Here is a 6,248-nt window from a genome sequence, read left to right on the forward strand (position 1 = left end):
CAACAGTGGGGAGCACATTAAGCAGCTGCCCTTAGTCTCAGGAGCAGCGGGGTACAAATGAACCAGCAGCGGGGAAAACAACTTCGTGGGAACTCATTAACCAGTTTCGTGGGAACTCATTAACCAGTTTCGGGAAAACATCCACCAGAGGCGGGTAAAGCATCAACCAACGGCGGGGAAGCCATTGTCCAACAGGGGGCAGTACATTAAGCAGCTGCCCTAAGTATCAGGAGCAGCGGGGATCAGATTAAGCAACAGCCGGGAAAAGATCAACCAACCGCGGGGGAACTCATTAACCAGTTTCGTGGGAACTCATTAACCAGTTTCGGGGGAACTCATTAACCAGTTTCGGGAAAACATCAACCAGAGGCGGGGAAAGCATCAACCAACGGCGGGGAAGCCTTCGTCCAACAGGGGGGAGCACATTAAGCAGCTGCCCTTAGTATCAGGAGCAGCGGGGTACAAATGAACCAGCAGCGGGGAAAAAAACTTCGTGGGAACTCATTAACCAGTTTCGTGGGAACTCATTAACCAGTTTCGGGAAAACTTCCACCAAAGGCGGGGAAAACATGCACCAACGGCGGGGAAGCCATTGTCCAACAGGGGGGAGCACATTAAGCAGCTGCCCTTAGTATCAGGAGCAGCGGGGTACAAATGAACCAGCAGCGGGGAAAACAACTTCGTGGGAACTCATTAACCAGTTTCGTGGGAACTCATTAACCAGTTTCGGGAAAACGTCCACCAAAGGCGGGGAAAGCATCAACCAACGGCGGGGAAGCCATTGTCCAACAGGGGGAAGTACATTAAGCAGCTGCCCTTAGTATCAGGAGCAGCGGGGTACAAATGAACCAGCAGCGGGGAAAGCAACTTCGTGGGAACTCATTAACCAGTTTCGTGGGAACTCATTAACCAGTTTCGGGAAAACATCAACCAGAGGCGGGGAAAGCATCAACCAACGGCGGGGAAGCCATTGTCCTACAGTGGGGAGCACATTAAGCAGCTGCCCTTAGTATCAGGAGCCGCGGGGATCAGATTAAGCAACAGCCGGGAAAAGATCAGCCAACCGCGGGGGAACTCATTAACCAGTTTCGTGGGAACTCATTAACCAGTTTCTGGGGAACTCATTAACCAGTTTCGGGAAATCCTCCACCAAAGGCGGGGAAAGCATCGACCAACGGCCGGGAAGCCTTTGTCCAACAGTGGGGAGCACATTAAGCAGCTGCCCTTAGTCTCAGGAGCAGCGGGGTACAAATGAACCAGCAGCGGGGAAAACAACTTCGTGGGAACTCATTAACCAGTTTCGTGGGAACTCATTAACCAGTTTCGGGAAAACATCCACCAGAGGCGGGTAAAGCATCAACCAACGGCGGGGAAGCCATTGTCCAACAGGGGGCAGTACATTAAGCAGCTGCCCTAAGTATCAGGAGCAGCGGGGATCAGATTAAGCAACAGCCGGGAAAAGATCAACCAACCGCGGGGGAACTCATTAACCAGTTTCGTGGGAACTCATTAACCAGTTTCGGGGGAACTCATTAACCAGTTTCGGGAAAACATCAACCAGAGGCGGGGAAAGCATCAACCAACGGCGGGGAAGCCTTCGTCCAACAGGGGGGAGCACATTAAGCAGCTGCCCTTAGTATCAGGAGCAGCGGGGTGCAAATGAACCAGCAGCGGGGAAAACAACTTCGTGGGAACTCATTAACCAGTTTCGTGGGAACTCATTAACCAGTTTCGGGAAAACATCCACCAGAGGCGGGTAAAGCATCAACCAACGGCGGGGAAGCCATTGTCCAACAGGGGGCAGTACATTAAGCAGCTGCCCTTAGTATCAGGAGCTGCGGGGATCAGACTAAGCAACAGCCGGGAAAACATTAACCAACTTCGGGGGAACTCATTAACCAATTATTTGATGACCGGTAGGCGGCGCTCTATCGGCTTCGGCGACCGGCGGGTGGCGGTTCGGGGTCGTGGCGACCCGGGGCGAGGCGGCCCGGCCGTTGAAATCGCGAAAAAACGCGTTTTTAAAAAGAACCGTCGGTCCCCATCGGGATGGATTTGACCCCCTCATGCCGCCGTCGGGACCTCTTCGGCGGCATGACTACCGGAGGTGTTCCCGCCGAGGTGGACACTTGCATTTTCTGGCACGGTGGGTTGGCGGGGTACCTGCAGAATAGCAGGAAGGCGATGGCAATGACATGTGGCAACTCATTAACCAGTTTTGACTTTGCTGCATTGAAGGCGGAAAATCGAAACAGGGCCCCGCTCGAGCCCCCAGGTCTGCCGGGACCGCACCGGGCCGCCGCCCCGACGGCCGTTCGGCCAGAATGGGCTAGTATTTCTCCGGATTTTTGGCCGTTTTTCCGACTTTTTCGGACGTCGGAAAAGCGGCGGCCTGGCCACCGGCCGCGGCCGGGGGTGCCTTCCCCTCGAGCGAGGGCCCGGAATTCACCCGTTTGCAGCCCCGGAGGAGCTCCGCCGGCGGCCGGAATGGTTGAGACCATCGGCCGCGCTGAACGGAGCTCGGGTAACTCATTAACCAAACTGGACTTGGCCCCTGGCGCAGGAGGGGGGGTCCAGGTGAGGGCTGGCAGGCCGTGGCCACCCGGCAGCAGTGATGCACCCGCGATGGCGGTAGTCCTTCCGATTCGGAGGCTCCCTGGCCCCGCAGAGCAAAAATGGGAGCCGCACGGAGCTCTATGAAGTCAGATCCGGTCGGTGGTGGCGGGGCAGGGTGCACGGTTTCCCGCAGAGCTCGGCGGATCCGTCCCGCCGAGGTGGCCACTCGCATTTTCTGGCAGGGGAGTCCCGAGGCTGGTTAACCAGTTACCCCCGGAAGTGGGGATGGAGTTGAGATTGAACCGTTTTGCGGGGCCTCCGGGCCCCTTCCCCGGTAGGACTACCGGGGCACACCCCGCCGAGGTGGCCACTTGCATTTTCTGGCACGGGGGGTTGGCGGGGTACCTGCAGAATAGCAGGAAGGCGATGGCAATGACATGTGGCAACTCATTAACCAGTTTTGAGTTTGCTGCATTGAAGGAGGAAAATCGAAGCAGGGCCCCGCTCGAGCCCCCAGGTCTGCCGGGACCGCACCGGGCCCGCCGCCCCGACGGCCGTTCGGCCAGATTGGGCTAGTATTTCCCCGGATTTTCGGCCGTTTTTCCGACTTTTTCGGCCGTCGGAAAAGCGGCGGCCTGGGCACCGGCCGCGGCCGGGGGTGCCTTCCCCTCGAGCGAGGGCCCGGACCTCACCCGGTTGCAGCCCCGGGTGGGGCTCCGCCGGCGGCCGGAATGGTTGAGACCATCGGCCGCGCTGAACGGAGGTCTGGTAAATCATTAACCAAACTGGACTTAGTCTCTGGCAAGAGAGATGGTCCAGCCGACGGGCACGACCGAGGGCCCGGACCTCACCCGGCTGCAGCCCCGGGTGGGGCTCCGCCGGCGGCCGGAATGGTTGAGACCATCGGCCGCGCTGAACGGAGGTCTGGTAAATCATTAACCAAACTGGACTTAGTCTCTGGCAAGAGAGATGGTCCAGCCGACGGGCACGACCGAGGGCCCGGACCTCACCCGGCTGCAGCCCCGGGTGGGGCTCCGCCGGCGGCCGGAATGGTTGAGACCATCGGCCGCGCTGAACGGAGGTCTGGTAAATCATTAACCAAACTGGACTTAGTCTCTGGCAAGAGAGATGGTCCAGCCGACGGGCACGACCGAGGGCCCGGACCTCACCCGGTTGCAGCCCCGGGTGGAGCTCCGCCGGCGGCCGGAATGGTTGAGACCATCGGCCGCGCTGAACGGAGGTCTGGTAAATCATTAACCAAACTGGACTTAGTCTCTGGCAAGAGAGATGGTCCAGCCGACGGGCACGACCGAGGGCCCCGGACCTCACCCGGTTGCAGCCCCGGGTGGAGCTCCGCCGGCGGCCGGAATGGTTGAGACCATCGGCCGCGCTGAACGGAGCTCTGGTAAATCATTAACCAAACTGGACTTAGTCTCTGGCAAGAGAGATGGTCCAGCCGACGGGCACGACCGAGGGCCCCGGACCTCACCCGGTTGCAGCCCCGGGTGGAGCTCCGCCGGCGGCCGGAATGGTTGAGACCATCGGCCGCGCTGAACGGAGCTCTGGTAAATCATTAACCAAACTGGACTTAGTCTCTGGCAAGAGAGATGGTCCAGCCGACGGGCACGACCGAGGGCCCCGGACCTCACCCGGTTGCAGCCCCGGGTGGAGCTCCGCCGGCGGCCGGAATGGTTGAGACCATCGGCCGCGCTGAACGGAGCTCTGGTAAATCATTAACCAAACTGGACTTAGTCTCTGGCAAGAGAGATGGTCCAGCCGACGGGCACGACCGAGGGCCCCGGACCTCACCCGGTTGCAGCCCCGGGTGGAGCTCCGCCGGCGGCAGGAATGGTTGAGACCATCGGCCGCGCTGAACGGAGCTCTGGTAAATCATTAACCAAACTGGACTTAGTCTCTGGCAAGAGAGATGGTCCAGACGACGGGCACGGTGGCAGAGTTAGCCGAACTTGACTTAGCCTCTGGCCGCAGAGAGGGTCCATCAAACGGGGCACGGTGGGAGATTAAGCCGCACTAGGCTCAGGCTCTGGCCACGGGAGGGTGGCCCAGGTGTGAGCCGGCAGTAAATGGTGAACCAGTGAAAAGCCAGCACCCGAGGGTGCGGTTGTGCTGCCGACTTGGAGGCTCCCTGTGCCCGCAGAGCAAAAATGTGAGCACAGACGGAAGTCTATGAAGTCAGATCCGGTCGGCGGTCGCCAGGCTCGGTGCATGGTTTCCCGCAGAGGTTGGTGGATCCGTCCCGCCGAGGTGGGCACCTGCATTTTCTGGCACAAGTGTCCGGAGGCTGGTTAATGAGTTGCCGCCGGTAGCCCGCATGGAGTTGCGATTGACCCGTTTTGCGGGCCCCCCAGGCCTCATTCTCGGTAGGACTACCGGGCCGCACCCCGCCGAGGTGGACACCTGCATTTTCTGGCAGGGGGGGTTGGCGGGGTGCCCGGGGATTTTCGGGAACTCGTTTTTCAGAACATTTTTTGGCTAGCGGTGTCAGTTTGAAAGTACCCAGGAAAGTGCTACTTCACAAAAGGGGACTTTTTCCAAATATATAACCTCTTGAAGAGCACCTCAGTGTCGGAGGGGGCAGACACTTTACTTCATTTATGGCTAATTCCTCGGGTACGTTCTGGAAAACGGACAGAGTTGCCTGGCCGGTGGTGACTCTTTGGCAGATACATATATATATATATATATATTACGGCTTTTTCTATATATGTATCAAAGTGTGATAAACACTTGTGCAAAAAAACCAGACAACGGAATTGACGGCACTTTGTAAACGGCCTGCAAAGTACAAAGTCTGAGTTTTTTAAAAAAGTGGCACTCGGTGGTAGGGAGTGCCGGCGCTTTGAAACGGCACAGATGCCACGTTCCCTTGGGTTGCACTTCGTTCTGTGAGGCCTTAAAGTGCGTGCCCAGAAACCTCTGAATGCAAAAGGCGCGCACGCCGGTAGTGGGCTGCAACAATCAGTGCGTTTGCCTATCCATGCCTAAGCCTGGCGACCCTGCGGGCGATGATGGCATGTCTTGGGCGTTGGCCATGGACTGGGTCGGGCTTGACAGTTCGTGCTCTTCGCCTGTGACATATCCGGACTGACCGGACGCTCGTGTTCGACGCGGTAGGGCCCTTGGCGGGTTCATCGTTGATGCGCTGGTGCTTCAGGCTGAGCGGTTGTCCCTCTGTGGTCCCGACTGCACATCGGGCGGACACCGAGCGAGTCGGTTGGCAGAACTTTCCGTTTGGACTCTCCTCCGTGTGAGGCCGAGGCGCCCGTGTGCGTTACGGTAGTGGCACTTGACGGACCCGTGGAACGGGGCGGTGGTCTGCGGACGCCGCGTGGGGCACCCGTTCCTCAGGCCGTGCACACCATTTCTCTGGCAAGTCCGAGGGCGGCGGTGGCAGCACCACACGTGTCTGGGCACTGTGGCAAACTCCTTCTGTGTGCGTGCCTGCCCCGCCGTCAATTCTGTTGGTACCCGTTTGTTGCACCGAAATACAAAGAGCGGAACCGAGCACCGGCTTCCCTGTCAGGGGGGGAAGACCCGTGTGCAACACCTTACCCCTGAGGGCGACACAGCCCCGGCCGGCTTTGACTACCGTGCCGTTGGGGGAGCGGAGAGGGCCGCTCCCACCGACCCGATCGCAACCAGACGGCTTCACTGACGCCGGCACGCCGCGT

Source organism: Mustelus asterias, unplaced genomic scaffold, assembly GCF_964213995.1.
Source record: "Mustelus asterias unplaced genomic scaffold, sMusAst1.hap1.1 HAP1_SCAFFOLD_3072, whole genome shotgun sequence".
Taxonomy (NCBI): Eukaryota; Metazoa; Chordata; class Chondrichthyes; order Carcharhiniformes; family Triakidae; genus Mustelus; species Mustelus asterias.